Consider the following 21,160-nt stretch of genomic DNA (forward strand, 5'->3'; position numbering starts at 1 on the left):
TACTAGGACAAAGTCGTACAGGGTGCATGACAGAAGGTCGCAACAGTTACAAGATTGGAAGAATTCTGACAACAAGTGATGGTGTGAGAAAGAGGCCTAAAGGGGGAAATGCCTTGGCCTTCAGATTTATGCATAGAAAAGTTGCCTAGATGGCAAAGACAGTATTAAAATATTCATAATAGCTATGGGTTATGAGACTGATAAGTGCATCAGCTAACATTCGAGGACAAATGTTTCAAAGGAGGGAATGATGTTACACCCTATGTTTTCGTACGTGAGAGTACGTTGTAAGTCAACTGATGTAAGCTCAGAAATAAGATCATCTTTGAAAATACATAAAGTAAGATAATCATATTACCATGGAGGTTACAAATATTTAAGATCATGAATACCAAGTACCAAGAGGGTTGGAAGGATTAGAAGCTAAACGAATTGAAAAAAAGAGTTTCGTCGAAAGTCGACAAGTTGGGAATATTATAACATGTACTTTTGGGGTGAGAATACGGTGCTTAAAATTATAAGGATATTGTGTTATGAGTTATTTTAATCGTATGATAGATGTGTGTTATGTTTTGAAGTCAAGCGAGTTGTGGAACAAAAGTTGGAAAAGATCATCACAAGTTACATTCATAAATATTGTAAAACTTAGGTCTAATGTAGCTCAGCTTTTCTCCCAATATACTTAGAATTAGGGGATTATATAACTAAAAAATTGAGGATCTACGAATCTAATTTCTAACGCATTAAACCGTTTGTCTATACGATATAGGAGTAGAGAGATATTTGCAGTTTCGCGAGACGGCGCAGACTGAATAGGTGACAAGTAGGTGTGTCACTAAAGCTTTTTGAGCAATGCATTTCGTGTATTATATGAGGTCTTTTTGGAAAATATTATATACAAGATTTAAGGTCTTGGAATGTAGTTTCTAACTCTCTTAACCGTTCATTCATACGACATCTAGATAAAAAGATATAAGCGTGAGATGAAGGGCCAATGCTAGGGTGCCAAGCTAGCACCTCTTTGACTTTTCAAAGGTTGATATATATAGGGTTTTAAATCGTCTTTCTCTTAATTTTCATAGAACACGGCCATAGAACCCCCAAAAACATAACCTTAAGTTCTCTACAAGGGTTTCAAAGAAGATTAACATCCCGGGTACGAAATCAAGAAGCGATAACATTTGAACAATCCCTACGATGTAAGTATCACTGTATCGCCTCTCTTTTTATTTGTAGTTTGAGTTTTGGAAGGTACTTCATAGTTAATAAAATGACTACTTTCTGTATTTAAGATTTCAAATGTCAAGGAAGGTTGATAAATTTATTTCCTAATAGTTAGAAGTCACGGGACGGTGATCGGAAGCCGTGAGTTTGATTTATTTCACTTTTGGTGGACTGTTTTGTAGTCCACTCGTATTGGCCTCTTGTGCTGATGTTTTATCGGGTTTTGGAGGATAACATGTGTGGGTAAACACCACATAATGACGGAATTGTGGGCTGATCGTTTGTCGTTACATTTTAGTTTGTTTGGCACTACTTTGGTTGTCGTTTCATGTATGAAGTGGTTAGGGTGTGCGGGCTGTTTTGTGGTATATGGTGATGGAGATAAGGTTGGAAAATGATGCATACATATTTTTATTGTTGTGTTCTTGTTGTTTTTGGTTTATGGTATTGGAGGAGGGCCTTGTTACAGGGGAGATGCTGCCCAAATTTACGTAAACGAGCTACTAAATTAAGTTGCGGACTTAGCCTTTACTCAACACTGATTTTGAATCTCCTTTTGATGTGGTAGATTGGGTTAAGTTGTTTGAAGAATTGCTTGGAAGTTATTAAGGACTCAACGGAGTTAAGGTATGTTAAGGCTAACCCCTTCCTTCATTTTGTCATGATCTCGTAACTATATGTGTTTGATAACGAGGCATAAAGAGAAGTTCATACTCATGAATTTATATACATTATCCTACTCTCATAAGTTATAGTATTCTTCCTTATCGGGACTTTATATTAAATTGAGTGTTGTCTTCTTCCAGTCAAGAGAGCAGAGGAGATATATATATATATATATATATATATATATATATATATATATATATATATATATATATATATATATACAGTATTATAGTATTTTCACCACCATCGAGCTATAATCGGTAGGCAGACCCCTATTGGGTAACTTTTGATCAGATGATAAGTTATATACAGAGTCTACTGTGGCCGAGCGCTTATGAGCGAGCCTACTACGGTAGAGCAGTTACACATACCGAGCCTTATAGGGCTGGACAACTATTTTACTAACTATATTAAGAGAGATGAGTCAGTATCAACAGGTAAACGTATTTTCAAATTATATTTGACTCCCACGTACTTTCAGTTATTATATTATCAGTTCAGTTTCAGCTTTCAGTTATTCTGTTGCCTTACATAATCGGTACATTATTTCATACTGATATCCCTTTTGTTAGGGATGCTGCATTTCATGCCTGTAGGTCCTGATAGACAGCTGGATAGACCTTCCCAGTAGACCAATTCAAATATCATCTTAGTCGGTAAGCTCCACTTCCTCGGAGTTACCAAGTCTATACCTTGGAGTCCATTTTATATATATAGGTTTGATGGGTAGGTCGATACCCTTTCCCGACCATGATACAGCTCAGTTATCCCTAGAGGCTTATAGACGAGTCATGAACATTTTTTATATTAGTATTGTGGATTTACCAGCCCTATGTAGATATTTAGTTTGGTATTACTAGTTGTAGACATTATTTTTCAAATGATTCAGAATATGGCCTCATCGGCACAAGTTGAAGGTTACCCCTCCAGAGTTCACAGTTACAGAGTAGTACGCTCGGGCCGAGTATGGCACCGGGTGCCGGCCACACCTCTTCAGGTTTGGGCCGTGACAAGTTCATAAACATATTCAATAATATAGAAACAACCAAGAAGCAGCTGATTTAAATAATGAGATGTACAATCACAATAGAAGATAATAAGTACAGATAATATGATCAAAAACATATACCAATGCACCAAATCCATATATAAAGGAGATATGCAGTAATCATAATTTATTCGAATGCTTCTACAAGATTCTAGAATGTCTATGCATGATAAAGAATTAAACTTTACACCAATTTGACATCCTCAAAGTGTCTAACAAACCTATTAACAAGTCCCATGCACACGTGAAATACATCAAATAATATAAGTAAATGATATGCACAAATATAACATGTAAAAATACATGAATATTCATGGAGGATTCCGTAACTGGTATCAGAATCAAATCCTAAAATCTAATCAGTCCCAAAATCTACATGTACATCACCAAGAGAGAAACATAGGAGGACGACTTTAGATAGATGGATCATTATCCACATGCAAAATAGGGAACATTTCCAGCACGCCTAACATGAACATGAAATAATCATATCCGAACTGATACCTCAACAGGAATATTTAAAGATATGCCTAAATCGATACCTCAACAAAAACATATAAAGACATGCTCAAACTGGTATCTCAAAACAGGAGCATGAATGCACATGCCCAAATAACTCAACTACTCACAACTGTGTCAAATAAGTAATGACAACAAGTGTATATGCTAACAAGGTGCATATAAGAAATAATATATGTCTCAATAGTTTTATCATGTATAAATAAATAAAATCTAAAATGTTAAACTGGTATGTGAAGAATGTCTATAGCATTACCCTAGCATGAATAAGATGCTCAAATAGTCATACAACAATCAGTCATGACATGATATTAGCATATGAAGATGCACATATAGTCATGACATAAGTAAATAAAATATAACATATAAAACATATACCAAATAACACATAAAAAGCTTAACAACTATCCTGAGTATATATGGATAAATCTTAGTACCCATATATACACTTGTTATCTTACATATATATTACCTCCAAACACATAGTATGCAACACATAAGTCCCGTTTAGAAAAATATTTCTCAAGTCAAAGTTAGCTAGGACAGTTACTTTTATTTCGGACCAGATCTATTCTTCAAAATCTACTTTTACTTACTCCAAGTCCATGAAACAAGTCCCATCAAGCCCAAAGAATGCTTCACGATATCAAGTAAATTCATATGACTTATTTACATAAGCAAAATATAAGTATAGGATAAAATCAACATAAGTTAACCCTAAACCCACATGGTCAAAACCCAAAACCATAGCCAAATCTCGTGATTCATAACCTCATGAGTCTAAATTTATGCTTAAAGTTTTATTTGGAGTCCATTTGGATACTTAAAACTCATTTTAGGTGATTCAAAATCTAGGTCTCAAGATGTCCAATTTTATATTGAATCCGTATTCAAATGATAGATCTTATATTAGATTCATAATATAAATTCAAATTCATACTAAAATCACTTATGCCAAGCTAATAGATGAAGATCCAAGTCAAAACATTTCAAAACTGAGCTTCTAAGCCTCCAAAATAATGAAGCATGAAATAAAACTACAAAATTCGATATTTTTACAAAACTTATGAACTTACATAGTGCATGCCAACACTTTCCTAGTGCGGGCTGCACTCATGGTTATACTATCACCCTTCGGTAAAATAGCTATAACACTTTGTATAAATATCCAAATGACAAACCGTTAGAATTTTTTGGAAATTAAACTCAAAGTGCTAATAATTTTTATTTTTGGATCATCCCTAAATGAATTATACGTTACGAGAAATATGCTCCCGATGTCAGATAAAAACCTGCAACTCTCTTGTGTTGCTGCACTGTGGTCCACACTGGACCTGCTAGCTATAAATACTTGTTCCATCTGCACCGAAACACCCTCAGCCCCTCGGTCCTAACCCAATCATCCCGGCAAGTCCCAAAATACCATACAAACCTATCCAAAATCTCGAAACACGAATCAAAGTACAAATATCACGATCAAAAGATAAAGCCAACATATGAAATTCTTAAGTTCCCAAATTATACGCAATGATTCCGAACTCCTTTGGAGCCTCTCGGAGCTAATTTAAACATATGTACAAGTCTAAAATCATCGTAACAACTTTTTAGAACTCAAATTGTTGACTTTGGTCATCTCTATGAACTTTAAGGCTTCTAGTTAGCAACCAAGTGTTCTAAACTACTCTCTAACTCTTCGAGACCCGAACCATCCATACCCACAAGTCACAGATCATCAAATGAGCCTACAAGAGTTTCAATTCATAGAACGGTATGCTAAAATTCAAAATGACAGATTCGATCGTTACAAAGATCCTTATAATAAGTTCTAGTCCTTTCTTAAGTTAGTAAATCCAAAACATGAAAACTATATTATTGTTACGACTTGCAATTCAATGCTGGAGCATAACATAATGGGGACAAAATTGCATTTGCTTTAGCAAATTTGGATAGTTTGAAAAAGGGAAAAGGATCAAATATATCCTTCTAGTTTCGGATATTGTCTGCATTTAACCTCCGCTATACTATCCGGTCAAATTTATCCCTACACTATACTATCCGGCCAAATTTACCCCTACCATCAGCAAACCTTTAAAAATTACTCCTTGATCTATTAAGTAATCCAAAATCTCCTACTTTTCTTTTATTTAATCAGTTATTTTTCTTCTTGCTCACTAATTTTAGAAATTACTATTAATGTGAATGCTAAAGGTACTAGACTATACAAATTATTCATGAATATTTTTAATTACCAATGCACCCACTTCTATTATGATAATAAGTTTGGAATTCGTTTAAAATTTTATTTATTTTTTAACCTTATACACACCGTAGAATTTAGTGGGTCTATTTATTGTATATTATATGCAACTGATCATCATGTATGTACATATATATTTGAATATATTTTGATATTATTTGTTTAGTATAGAGTTCGATCGACTAACTTAAGAGTGCACAATGCGTAGGCATTTGATTAAACCAAAATTGAAATCGACAATGTAAAGTCTCCAAGGAACTTCAACTTCTATCACTAATACTTATAAAGTCTCCGTACCTTTGGTGCAACAAATTCATTAATGTTGGGATGCTGCAAATACTTTTGGAATTTAGATAAGCTACCTAATTTGGATTCTTTAATTTACTATACTTTATTTATTAACCGTTGTATTAGTTTAATATTTATTTCTCTTATTTTTTTTCAATTAAAAAAAATAGGTAAATGCCAATTATTTCGAAAATAGTGGATAAAGAAGAAGAATAAGTGACTTAATTAAAATAATTTAAGAGATTTTGGGTAACATGACGGACTAAGGGTAATTTTTAAAAGTTTGTTGATAGCATAACGGTAGGGGTAAATTTGATCGAATAATATAACGGAGGTTGAATGTAAACAGTATCCAAAAGTAGATGGGGTATACTTGGCCCTTTTCCCTTAGAAAAAAGGCTGTTGTTGACTAGATAAATAGTCCCACTAAGTAATAATACTCGATTATTGTAACAACCCGGCCAGTCGCTTTGAGAGTTATAGTCCTGTTTCTCCATTTTCGCTTCTTTATGTGTTGTTCAGTTGTGTTGAGTTGTTTCGAGTTGGTAGGTTTGGTTTCGGAGTAGTTTTGGCGTGAAATGAACACTTAGTCTCTTAGTTAGAACACTTAGTCTCTTAGTCTCCATTTCCACTTCTTTTTTGATTGAAGCACTAGATCCGTATCGTAATTACGGATCCGTAGCAAAATGAATCATCGAATTTGGACATCGTATGAGGATTTTATGGTCATTTTACTAAGAATTAGGTTGCTAGATTTTTCAGATTAATTACGAAATTACCACTGATGGCGTATTTAAAAATCTACACTATTTGCAAATATTGAAACCAACATATCTCCTTCATTATAAGGTCATATTGAGTGATTCAAAAGCCTAACTTGACTAGAATTTTAAAAGGAATCCATTGGATGAATAAAAAGTGAGTTTCAGGATCGTTTAGCATGAGAAACAAGGCAGAATAATTGACAGAAAAATATATAAAACGAGGGTTATATTTTATGAATCCATCTTCATTTTTGGGATTTGATTGATGATTTCAAAGTGAAATTGAGGGAGTTAGGGCTTGAGTTTTGGAGAGTTTTAGGTAGGGATTTGAGGGACCAAACGGAGTCCGATTTTGATAAATTTTATATGGTTAGACTTGGGAGAGGACGAGGGTTTTGATTTTGCCATTGTTGACTGGTTCCGAGACGTGGGCCCAGGGGCCGGGTTTTGGCCGGTTTTAGATTTTTGGCATATTTTGTAGTTTTTATTGTGGAATTCGATTCGTTAGCCTATGTTGATGGTATTAATCTGATTATGGTTAGATTTGGAGCTTTTGGAGACCGAGTCCATCGATGAGGGCATCCTGAAGTAGGATTTTATACTGTTAAGGTAAGTAACGGTTTTAACTCTGGCTTAGAGGTTATAAACCCGGAGAATTTGATATCGTTTGACTGTTTGGAGGTGATACCCATGCTAGGTGATGGGCGTGTGGGTGTATACCTCGAGGGATTGAGACTTGGTCCGTCCCATGAGGCCTCATGGCCATCATCTGTGTTTACGTAGTTACTTGTTGTTGAACTCGTCTGCCTTCATGTTAGAGATTATGCTTAGGCTTTATTCATGCTCATATTATTTGTACTCAGTCATAGAAATTATTGTACACGTTTACCTCAGTCTCTATTATTTGCTAATATGCTGTGATACTTGATGTGGACTGTGTTCCCTTATTTGTCAATGATGGTGAGGCTAGTGAGGTACATGATTGAGTGCGGCCGAGGGCCTGGTTGTGAGGATATTAATACCATAGTGCGTGGGTTGTCCGCGTAGTACGTGAGTTGACCGTGCGGGTCCAGGTATTAATACCATAGCGCGTGAGTTATCCGCGTAGCACATGAGTTGACCGTGCGGATTCAAGTATTGATATGATGGTACGTGAGTTGTCCGTGCTTAGTGCTTGGGCTTTGCGAGCCCCTCCGGAGTCTGTACACACTCCAAGTGAGCGCAAAGCATCTGTACACATTCCAAGTGAGCGCAAAGTGTTGAGCTTTGAGTGCTGAGTGATGGAGTGACATTGCTGTGAGGTTGCATTTACTTTTGTTGTTGCTGTATTTACCTGTTAATTTTCCTTGTAGTTTTACTGATTTATGAAATTACCTACCTACTCCTGTTTGTATTTAATTGTGGAAATAATAATTGGATTATTCTACTTAGCCCATCACTGCTGCTCAGTTCATTAGTTATTTCTATTACTACTGCGTCAGTTATACTCATACTACACCCTGCACTTTATGTGCAGATCAAGGTGAGTTAGAAGGCGGCGATCGTTAAGTTCAGGTCGGCTATCTTTGGAGACTGCAAGGTAGCTGTTAGTGTCCGCAGGACCTTGTTACTCCTTTTATCATTTCTTCTTTTAGGTTGTATTGATAGTTAGACAGTTTTATTTCTTAGTTCATAGATTTAGATGCTCATGACTTAGTGACATCCCGATATTTGGGGCTCATTTCTTTATTTTCTATAATTATATTTAAAGTTGATTTAGTTTATGAAAAATTCAAATATTTTATTAAATTCTTATAATCGATTTAGTAGTAATATTTTGGGAAATAGGCTTGCCTTGAAACACGATAGGCGCCATCACGACCATGGTTAGATTTAGGGTCGTGACAAGTTGGTATCAGAGCCTAGGTTACATAGGTCTTACGAGTCATGAGCGGGTTTAGTAGAGTCTTGCGGATCGGTACGGAGACGTCTGTACGTATCTTCGAGAGGCTGCAGAATTCTTTTCATGCGGTATTGATTCATCTTGAAGTGTAACTCTTTGAATTCCTTCCACGCATTCGTATGCGCACATGGGCACTCGGTATCAGTTGTGCATCGACGGCTTGTGATTCCCTGGATGAGGTGCGAGATGTGATTTCGGTTTGTTGATGTCGGGACAGACTGGAGGACATGAGGCCGGGTTTTGACTGTAGCTTGAGCACTGAGGTATTGATTGTGTGAGCACGTGCTTGTGGTACTTTTGGGGATATTTAAGAGAGTATTCAACGGCCTATGAGCCTTAGGGCAGTGTGGTTTTATGCTTGGGTCTCATATGGTGAGTCTGGGTTGAGGATTGTGGTGTTATGTCGGGGCAAAGTATCAATTTGAAGGTAATTCAGAAGGAACTCGGATAGATAGGACATCTTGGTAGTAGTTTAGTTCGGCATGGTAATAGGTAAGATTAGTTCTTTGGGTGTGTATGAGGTAATGAGTTCTACAGGTGTTTTGTGGCAATGCCCTTGGGTTTTTGGTGGTCTGTGTAGCTTGGTTGAGTTAGAAGGATTCAGTCCTGATGGATTGGTTTTGTGCCATTGGGGTTCGGAGAGAGTTCTTGATGGTTTTGAGAACAACTCTTGGCATGTTCGAGGACGAACGTTTCTTTAAGAGGTGGAGGATATAACGATCCGGCCAGTCGTTCTGAGAGTTATAGCCCTATTTCCCCATTTCTGCTTCTTTATGTATTGTTCAGCTGTGTTGAGTTGTATCGAGTTGGTAGGTTTAGGTTCGGAGTAGGTTTGGAGTGAAATGAACACTTAGTCTCTTAGTTAGAAAGCTAAGTTAGAAAAGTCAACCGGAAGTTGACTTATGAGTAAACAAATTCGGATTTAGATTTTTATGATTCAATTAGCTTCGTTGGGTAATTTTAGACTTAGGAGTGTGCCCAAAATATAATTTGGAGGTCCGTGGTAGAATTATGTTTGAATTGGCGAAAGTTGGAAGTTTAGAAGTTCTTAGGCTTGAATCCGAGGTTGATTTGGTATTTTGGTGTTGTTTTGGGTATTTCGAAGGTTCGACTAAGTTCGGGTAGTGATATATGACTTGTTGGAATTATTAGTTGAGGTCCCGAGGGCCTCGGGTGAGTTTCAGATAGGTTTGGGTTGTGTTGTGCTCGTTTTTCTTATGTTTCGACACCGTTTCTTCAAGCGTAAATGATATCATATTGAACAAATGAGCTCCGATTTCTTTTTAAAGTGAAGCATTAGATCCGTATCGTAATTACGAACCCGTAACAAAAAGAATCATTGAATTTGGATATCGTATGATAATTTTATGGTCATTTGACAAAGAATTAGGTTGCCAGATTTTTCAAATTAATTACGAAATTGTCACTGACGGCGTATTTAAAAATCTGCAGTATTTGCAAATATTGAAACCAACATATCTCCTTCAGTATAAGATCGAATTGAGCAATTCAAAAGCCTACCTTGACTAGAATTTCACAAGGAATCCATTGGAGGCATAAAAAGTGAGTTTCGGGATCGTTTGACATGAGAAACGAGGCATAATACTGGCAGAAAATATATAAAACGAGGGTTTGTTCATTCAATCATATTTTGAGTTGGGGAGCTCGGATTTGGGCGATTTTGGGGGCGATTTTCACCATAAGGATTGGAGTAAGTATTCTCTACTCAGTTTTGGTTATATTTCATGAATCCATCTTTGTTTTTGGGATTTGATTGATGATTTCAAAGTGAAATTGAGGGAGTTAGGGCTTGAGTTTTGGAGAGTTTTAGGTAGGGATTTGAGGGACCAAACGGAGTTCGATTTTGATAAATTTTATATGGTTAGACTCGGGAGAGGAAGAGGGTTTTAATTCTTCCATTGTTGACTGGTTTTGAGATGTGGGCCCAGGGGCCGGGTTTTGACCAGTTTCGGATTTTTGGCATAGTTTGTAGTTTTTATTATGGAATTCGATTCGTTTGCCTATGTTTGATGGTATTAATCTGATTATGGTTAGATTTGGAGCTTTTGGAGACCGAGTCCAGAGACGAGGGCATCTCGGAATAGGATTTTACGCTGTTAAGGTAAGTAACAGTTTTAACTCTGGCTTTGAGGGTATAAACCCAGAGAATTTGATATCGTGTGACTGTTTGGAGGTGATACCCATGCTAGGTGACGGGCGTGTGGGTGTATACCTCGAGGGATTGAGACTTGGTCCGTCTCGTGAGGCCTCATGGCCATTATATGTGTTTACGTAGTTACTTGTTGTTGAACTCGTCTGCCTTCATGTTAGAGATTATGCTTAGGCTTTATTCATGCTCACATTATTTGTACTCAGTCCTAGAAATTATTGTACATGTTTACCTTAGTCTCTATTATTTGCTAATATGTTGTGATACTTGATGTGGGTTGTGTTCCCTTATTTGTCGATGATGGTGAGGCTAGTGAGGTACATGATTGAGTGAGGTCGAGGGCCTAATTGTGAGGATATTAATTCCATAGTACGTGAGTTGACCGTGCGGGTCCAGGTATTGATACCATAGCATGTGAGTTGTCCGCGTAGCATGTGAGTTGACCGTGCGGATTCAGGTATTGATATGATGATACGTTAGTTGTCTGTGCTTAGCGCTTGGGCTTTGGGAGCCCCTCCGGAGTCTGTAGACACCCCCAATGAGCGCAGAGTGTTGAGCGTTGAGTGCTGAGTGCGAGTGCTGAGTGATGGAGTGACATTGCTGTGAGGTTGCATTTACTTTTGCTGTTGCTGCATTTACCTGTTAATTTTCCTTGTAGTCTTACTGATTTATGAAATTGCCTGTCTACTCCTGTTTTGTATTTAATTGTGGAAATAATAATTGGATTATTCTGCTTAGCTTGTCACTACTGCTCAGTTCCTTAGTTATTTCTGTTACTACTGAGTCGGTTATACTTATACTACACCCTACACTTTATGTGCAGATCCAGGTGAGTTAGAAGGCGGCGATCGTTGAGTTCAGGCCGACTATCTTTGGAGACTGCAAGGTAGCTATTAGCGTCCGCAGGATCTTGTTACTCCTTTTATCATTTCTTCTTTTAGACTGTATTGACAGTTAGACAGTTTTATTTCTTAGTTCATAGATTTAGACGCTCATAACTTAGTGACACCCCGATGTTTGGGGCTCGTTTCTGTATTTTCTATAATTAAATTTAAAGTTGATTTAGTTTATGAAAAATTTAAATGTTTTATTAAATTCTTATAATCGATTTAGTAGTAATATTTTGAGAAATAGGCTTGCCTTGTAATACGATAGGCGTCATCACGACCATGGTTAGATTTTGGGTCGGGATAATTATTCTTATTAACAATATTATTTTTACGTTGTTATTATTTGGATCCTCTCCGGTGAAGATCTTCTCCAGTATAGGCTTAAAATTGCAATATCTATCAACTTTAAATTTCATAAATGTAGATATATTCTCGTTAAAACTTCTGCAAACCATAGTTAAAGTCCCAAAGCCTTTACAATTGTCAACTCCAATCCCAACTAAAACAGGCACAACAAAAAAGAAAATAACCGTTTCAATGGAGTATTTCAATCCGATCGTTTTCTATTTTTCGTCCAGATTTCTTCAAGCTAGTAAGGCAGTAAACCTTACAACAGTAGCAGCCATTGAGCACTTCCATGTTTATTGATAAATTTTAATAGAACTTTTTTTTTTCTTTTTCAAACTATAAAGGCAATTGTCATTTTCACTTGGAAATACCCTTCTTTTATAGTGATCACCCAACTAAAGTTGGAGTTATTTAACCCATAGTCATTTAACTACTGTTTATTGCACAAAGATTATAAAGTTAATTTTTGAACGAAAACATTAACCCAATTATACCTATATATCACAGAAAATAAAAAATGCCAAAAATTATAAACATAGTCCGAAAAATCCATGTATATTACATGTTCGGAATTATCAAGTATTATGTTAGCTAATAACTTTACCTAATATCCTCGTGGGCCCATTTAGACATTCAAAAAAGAGAAATTTTCAAAAACCACTATGTTTTAGTGATTATTAGCTTGCTATAGCTACCATTTACTAAATTACTTTCTGTAGCTATATTTCAGTTGTTATAGACTGTATTCGATATATTTTTGCTACTGTAACAAAATTCGGCGGAAAACAGGGGAGTCCAGCTAAGCAGAGAATGTATTCGACTGTATTCGCGAGCTGTATTCGTGAATACAGTAACGTAATTTGAGAAAAAAAGTCTTCAGATGTTTAAAAACGGTAAGTGAATCAATTAACGCGATAGACTCCTAATATAACTTAACAAACTCAATTATAACACACAAAATTTGTATTTCCAGTTATAGAAAAAATTCTCATCAACCGAAAAACACCCCAAAAATAGAGCAATCTTCAGAGATTCAATCCATCCTTTCTTTTTTTTAGTGGTATCTTTACTAAAATATTTTTTAGTGGTATCTTTACAAATAGATTTATATATTGAAATTATATAATTACATTGAATACAGTTAAATACATAAAAATATATTGAATACATGAAGTATAACATGTCATCTATAGTGCAAAAACATATAAATACACACTGCAGATACATTTGAATACATAAATTATATTAATTAAAAAAATATATAAATAAATTCATAGAATACAACGAGACAGTGAATACAATAAAATACATGGAATACAATGAGATACATTGAAATACAGTAAAAAAAGACAGTGAATACAATAAAATACATAGAATACAACAAGATACATTGAAATACAACGAAAAAAAAGGTAACATGCTTTTCAAGTTCCTCAGCCCCAAACTCCGTCCCCAATCCACCGATATCCAGGCCGCCGCCATGTGCGGCATCGCCGTCAGTTAGGAGATAATTTTTTAAAAGGGTATTTATTTATAATAAATAAGGTATCAACCTTTGCTATAGGAGGTAAAATTTTCAAAAAGAGAAATTTTTAGAAACCACTATAGTTTAGTGATTATTAACTTGATATAGCTACCATTTACTAAATTACTTCATGTAGCTATATTTTCAGTTGTTATATACTGTATTCGATGTATTTTTGCTAATGTATTCATGAATTCAATAGCAAAACTCGGCAAAAAATAGGGGAGTCCAGCTAAGCAAAGAATGTATTTGACTGTATTCGCAAGCTGTATTCGTGAATACAGTAACGGAATTTGAGAAAAAAAGGTCTTCAGTTGTTTAAAAACGGTAAGTAAATCAATTAACGCGATAGACTCCTAATATAACTCAACAAACTCAATTATAACACACAAAATTTGTATTTTCAATTATAGAAAAGATTCTCATCAACCGAAAAATACCCCAAAAACAGAACAATCTTCAGAGATTCAATCCATCCTTTTTTTTTGTGGTATCTTTACTAAAATATTTTTTAGTGGTATCTTTACAAATAGATTTATATATTAAAATTATATAATTACATTGAATACAGTTAAATACATAAAAATACATTGAATACATGAAGTATAGTAGGTCATCTATAGTGCAAAAATATATTAATACATACTGCAGATACATTTGAATACATATATACATATGGATACATAAATTATATTAATTAAAAAAATATATGAATACATTCATGCAATACAGCGAGACAGTGAATACAATGAAATACATGGAATACAACGAGATACATTGAAATACAATAAAAAAAAGATAGTGAATACAATGAAATACATGGAATACAACGAGATACATTGTAATACAATGAAAAATAAAGGGTAGCAGACTCTTCAAGTTCCTCAGACCCAAACTCCGCTCCCAAACCACCGATATCCAGGCCACCGCCATGTGGGGCGTCGCCGCCGGTTAAATGAAGACAGTTGTTGAAGTAGCACCAATTTAAAGGATCAAACAGAAACTAGAGACAGAACTTCTTCAGATCTCACAAGGCAAACATGAACAATCAATGCAAAATCTACGAAATATTTAGAATATGTAACACAACTGTGTGAAAGAAATTGTCGGCCGGAGGGGGTTAGAGGTGACACAACAAGGAAGGGGGGAAGTGGTCGCTGGCTGGATCTGTCGTTGGCGGAACACAGCCCCTGCTAGGGTTTCTAAAAGGAGGGAAGGAAAAAATTGGGGGAAAAAGAGAAGAAAGAGGAAAGAGAAAGGAGGAGAGAGGGAAGAGAGAGGGAGAAAAAATAATAATACAAAGCGCATTTAATGACTTAAAAGTAAGAAGTGGCCATAAATGGATATTTTGCTATAAAACTTAAAAGGTAGCTATAGGAGATAATTTTTTAAAAGGGCATTTATTTATAATAAATATGGTATCAACCTTTGTTATAGGAGGTAAAATTTCCTTGAAAAAAAACTCATTTTCTGACTCATAGTCTGTTTGGCCAAGTTTCTTCAAAGCCAAAAGTTTTTATTTTAAAAAGAAAAATACTTTTTTATTTCAATGCTGAAGTGTTTAGCCAAGCTTTCAAAAGAAAAAATATATTATAGAAAAAGTAGTTTCTCTCCAAAAATACTTTTTTGAAAAATATTTTAAAGAAAAATACAGTTAGAGTCTGTTTGGCCAAGCTTCTAGGAGGCCGAAAGTATTTTTTTTTCTTTTAAAAAAGTACTTTTTAAAAAATTTAAGGCGTTTGATCAAGATAAAAAAGGTACTTTTGAGCAGCAACATAAATAATTTTTCTGCTTTTGGGGAGAAGCTACAAATTCTAACTTCTTCAAGAAGCAGAAGTAGTAACAGAAAATTAATTTGTTCAAAACAAAATTAACCTTACAATAAATTTATATTTTTTCAAATTATCCTTCATTAATTTAATATTTTTCTTTTTATTTCTACTATACCTTTCTTCTCTTTTTTTATTTAATCATATTTTTATTCTCTTTCCCTATTCCAAAGAGTGGATTTTAAACTTTTATTGAATGATGTATATCGACATATTTAAATTATCATGTAAACAATAAGTAATAGCAAATACTCAATGTTATTGCTTTAAAATAACTATATTTTATATTGATTGAAATTTTATATTTATATTTTTTACTTTAGAATTCTTTTATAATAAATCTTTATTTTTTTAAATAATAATACTAATTGAAAATTGAACCTTTACTGACATTTTTCATAATTTGATACTTAAAAGTACTTTTTGAAAAGATTAGCCAAATACAATGAGCTTGCAAAAAGCACTATTCAAATGAATTGGTCAAACAAAAACAGTTATTTTGCAGAAATATTTTTTCAAAAAGTACTTCTCAAAATAAGCAGCTTTTGGCAGTTTGGCCAAATAGGCTTCTAGAAATAATTTTTAAAACCTTAGTTAAACACTAATTACTGCCCAAAAGTATTTTTCAAATTAATTAGCCAAACACAAACTGATTCTCACCAAAAGTATTTTTGAGAAAAACACTTTTGAGAAAAAATATTTCTCAAAATAAGCTTATTTTTATAGCTTTGGCCAAACATGTTATCAACTTAATACCGGATATCTTTCAGCATATGACATATCATGTGCTTTTATTTTTTGATGGTCAGAAAATAAATTTGTTGTTTTATAAGTAGTGCTATGTAAAATTTATGTAAGATGAGTTGTTAAAATGAAAATCTACTCTTATTTACACAATCGAATATAACATTTCCTAGCTTTTCTAACCTTTTCTCATTTTCTGTAATGTGTAAGTATCATTGTGAGTTACTAAAAAGTTAGGGAGAAAATTCTATAAAGAACATACAAAATTATTGAGTCCGGAATCAAAGTGCCGTTCTTTTGGACTCAAACAACACAAATAGGTTAAAAACAATTGGGCACCATTTTATATATAGCTATATATAAAATGTGGCCCCACTAATAATTCATCTGCACTTAACTGACCCACCAATAATTCATATGGGTATAGCGCCTATTATACATGCAATATACATCAAATAATTGTACCCCCGGACTGATATTTTTCTTATATAAGGAGTTTCAGAATTTGGTAAAAATTCATTCAGGATCCTTCAAGTCTTCCGAAATATTTGTTCGTTAAGTTATTTTGCATTTTTTCATAATATCGGAAGAGCAGAAAATTAGTGTTTCATTATATTGGGGGGGGGGGGGGGGAGGGGAGTGAGATTGTGGCAGAGAATAACTTAGTACGCTATAGTTGTTCTCTACAGTGTCATGTTAAGTTGGCACTTACAATGGGGTACGATAGATTGGTATCATTATTATGTAAATAAATGAGTGTGAGCAAACGTTCTGTGAATATTAAAGTAACCAGAAGATATGTGTATTCTATTACTCCGCAATGGGTTGCTTGTTATGCCGAGTTTAACATCAAAGACGATGAAACTCTGACAGATTTTTTGAGGACTCCGGATAAATACCGAGAACTTCTTTTGATAAAAATATTGGAAATGTACGTCAAGGCTGAAGACGTTCGCAATAATGAGGTTTCGTAACATAGGGATATCCCTGAATCATCGGGTGATTTTTTTGGAGCAGTTTTATCCGAACAGGTTCCGAGTGAAAGAGTTTGGCCAGATCTAAACTTATCTCTACGGGTAAATGAGGAGCGATGACATAATTTATCCCCAAGTTTACATAATCCACAAGCCGAGTGGTAAACTTCAATTTTTCTTTGTGTTACGAAGTTTATTTTTATGTATTGAATTTGTATTAAAACTCATATATTCCACAAGGGGTACCGACCAGATATAAATTTTACAAGCTATGAACCAACAGACAGTTGGAACATGCTTAGTTTTGGTGTGCTGGATCATGGTGGTCCATCCGGGAGTCATCAACAACAAGATAATGTGCATCATGGGATATCAACACATTATGATTTGTAAGTGAAGTGATAAAGTTTATATGTAATGTTTGGATGAATTTGAGAAACTCACTATTTTATTGGTTTTGTAATGAAAACGAGCAACTTGAAGGTCATGTCTTTACTCAATTTTTCGAAGACGACATATTTAATCGGGATTTGGCAGATGTGCAGAGTCAGGAAGATGATAGTGATTATGACAACAATGCTGATGAGTCTAGCGATGATACACCATTCTCTGATGAGGGTGATTATGATGAGGACGAGAATGATGAACCTGATTTGATGAGAGTGCATGCTCCACCTCCCGTTAGACCAAAAGTGTACGAGTCCCATATGCCGTTTCATTCAAGGGTGATTCCCTACCTTAATCAGTTGCCAAGTATGTCGGATGTGGATGATCTAACAAGAGCAACAGTAATGTGGGATGCATCTAGAGCAACAGTGTTGTCAAAGGGCATTCTTTTTGTTAATAAAGAGCGCCTAAGCAGGGCGGTGCGAATGTACATCATAAAAGAGTGTCATGATATCGTGGTTCATGAGTCATCTCTGGAAGTATACAAGGTTATTTATCATAGATGGTTTCAAGGTTGTAATTGGATGTTGCGTGCAAGAAAGTTGAAAACAAATATGTGGATTATGGAAAAATATATTGGCACCCACAATTGTGAAATGGACACATTCAGTGGGAATCATTTTAACTTGAATGTTGACTTGATTTCTCTTGTCTTGATTCCACACATTGAAACGTCCATAAGATACAGGATCTAAGAGTGTATAATATCTGTCCACTAGGTATATGGTTGTACCATTACCAAAAGAAAGACATTTCTCGTGCTTAAACGTGTGTTTGAAATTATTTATGGTAACTGGGATAAGTCATTTGCCGCTCTACCTAGGTACATGGCTGCATTGCAATACTTTAACCCGGAAATGTTGTTGAATGGATGCTTGAGAGGAGTCCGGGAATACCAGAATACATATTCATATATGTGTTCTGGGCATTGAAACCAGCCATTGATGGTTTTGTGCATTGTCGGCCGGTAATATCCATAGACGGCACTGAAGTTGTTGATCACCGTTGCTGTAGATGGTCATGGAAGTATATTTCCCCTAGCATTCTCTATTTGAGCCAATGAAAGCCAATAGACGTGGACATTATTTTTGAACCACTTGAAGGAGCACATTGTAAAACATCGTTTAGGTATTTGTCTTATATCTGATCTGCATGGCGGTATTTTAAGTTTTGAACAGAATTTTTGTGCATGACAGGAACCGTATGCCTACCACTATTACTGTGTTACGCACTTGAAGGCCAACTTTTAGAGGTCTTATCCGAACAAGGACTTGCATGATTTAATGTGGATGGCTGCAATAGATCACCACGATTGCAAATTCAGGAGGCAAATGGAACTGATTAGGCAGGAAGACCCAGAAGCCTATCGTTGGTTGATGCGACATGAGCTTGACAAGTGGACTTTTCATGCGGATGGTGGAAGAAGATAGGGAATTCTGACTACAAATGTGTTAGAGTCTTTCAATGGGTTATTGAAGTCTGCATGTGAATTGCCTGCCACTGAAAAAGCTGAACGCACTTGTACCCTAAAGAATCATTATCACGCAAAACATAGCGCCTCCCCAATATGCGTTATGTAACCTAAAATCACTCTTAGATGCGTATAATAACCTCGCGCATTTTAGTTATTATTTGCATCGTAATGAAACGAATAGAAAAAGTTTCCATTAATTTTCCATTTTCGAGCATTACGACATGCTTGGACACAATTACATACCAAGGTGTTACTGTTGAAAACATGCGATTTTGAATCCATGTTGGTCAAATTGCAATTTGGGGCGTAGACGATGAATGTGTAAACAAGTTGTAAGTTATTATTGTAACGACCCAACCAGTCGTTTTGCCATCTAGAACCTCGTTCCCCTAAATAAGACTCCCCGTATGTGCTTTTACTGTTTTATGACTTGCGGAGATAGTTAGTTCAGGAATTGGAAGGGTTCAGGTTGAAATCGGAACACTTGGTTCCCTAATTGGCTTTAAAAGGGGTAAGTTTGACTTCGGTCAACATTTTGAGTAAACGATATCAGAATCGGGATTTGACAGTTCCAATAGGTTTGTACGATTATTTTGGATTTGGGCGTGTGCTCGGATCGGGTTTTGGATGACCCCGGAGTATTTCGACGCCTAATAGTGAAAGTTGGCTCTTTGAAGGTTTTAAAGTTCTTTAAATTTGGTTTGGAGTAGGTTTTGGAGTAATTGAGTTCCGTTTGTAATTCATATCCTGTGAATAGTTTCGTATGCTGATTTAAGACTTGCACGCAAAATTTGGTGTCATTCCGAGTAGTCTAAGTATTATTCGGCGCGTTCGGAGCAAATTGGAATCTTGAAGTTCATATTTTGATTCAATTCGGTTTTGGGGTGTGATTCTTGGTTTTGTTGTTCATTTACGAGTTTCGAGAGTTCGAGAATGTCCGTATTATTTTTACAGACTTGTTGGTGCATTTGGACGGGGTCCCGAGTGGTTCGGGTGAGTTTTGGACTGCCTAGAGCAATGTTGGAAAAACCAGAATTTCCAGTTCTGGTTTCCTTCTTTTCGAACACCGAAGGACTCTTGCATTCGCGATGAAGGATTTAGGGAGCTAGGAAGTTACCCTTCGCGTTTGTGGGAAGGGGGTCACGTTTACGAAGCTTGGGGATCCCAGGCCTATGCGTTCAGGAAGGCCTTCTCGCGTTCGCATACAAGGACGGGTCCTGGGAGGGGTCAGTATATTTTATCCTTCGCGTTAGCGAATGAGCCTACGCGTTCGCGAATGGTAGGCGAAGTAAGCCTTCGCGTTTGTGAGACCCCTGTCGGGTTCGCGAAGGGCATTTACAAGCCTGATGTATTTCGCCTTCGCGAACGCGAGGCACTTACCGCGTTAGCAAAGAAGGATTTTACAGTGCTGAACAGAATGTCTTAAAAACGGGGCTCAGTCATTTTTGAGCCCATTTTCTACATTCTTGGGCAATTTTGGAGCTTCTTGAGAGGGGTGTTCACCTAACAACTTGGAGGTAAGTTAATTCTACCTATTATGAATTAAATACATAGATTATGGGTAGATTATAATATGTAAATTGTGGAAATCAAGGGTTTAGATGAAAATCCTAGGTTTTGATAAAAATGAGATTTTAACCACGAAAATGGTTATGGAATGGGATGAAAATTTTATATTTGAGTTCTTGAGATTATGGGTGATGATTTCCTCCAAATATTTTCGGAATCCGGGCACGTGGTACTGGGGTGAATTTTAGAAATTTTACCAATTTGGGTTGGGTAATTATCTAATAGATAAATTATGAAATTTTGAGTATTTATTGATTAAATTATATAAAATTTGTCTAGTTTCAGATTTTTCGGCACCAATTGAGGCTTTAACGCCGAACTTTGATCGAGAAGTGAACTTTGAGATGAGGTAAGTCTCTTGTCTAACCTTGTAAGAGAGAATTTACCCCATAGGTGTTTTAAATAAATATTTGTTTCTAATTGTGGGGGCTACGTACGTACGAGGTGACAAGAGTCCTTGCGTAGCTACTATTATGCTA

General features: G+C 35.6%; 1 long non-coding RNA gene across 1 annotated transcript; it reads left to right on the forward strand.

Moving 5' to 3' along the window:
• The first annotated feature begins 13,403 nt into the window (after nucleotides 1–13,403).
• LOC108948709 (uncharacterized) lies at nucleotides 13,404–14,505 on the forward strand. The gene is made up of 2 exons (XR_001973459.3): nucleotides 13,404–13,531; nucleotides 14,381–14,505. It is a non-coding gene; the product is annotated as an uncharacterized lncRNA (long non-coding RNA).
• The last annotated feature ends 6,655 nt before the right edge of the window (nucleotides 14,506–21,160 follow it).

This window comes from Nicotiana tomentosiformis, chromosome 8 (assembly GCF_000390325.3).
Source record: "Nicotiana tomentosiformis chromosome 8, ASM39032v3, whole genome shotgun sequence".
NCBI classification, from domain to species: Eukaryota; Viridiplantae; Streptophyta; class Magnoliopsida; order Solanales; family Solanaceae; genus Nicotiana; species Nicotiana tomentosiformis.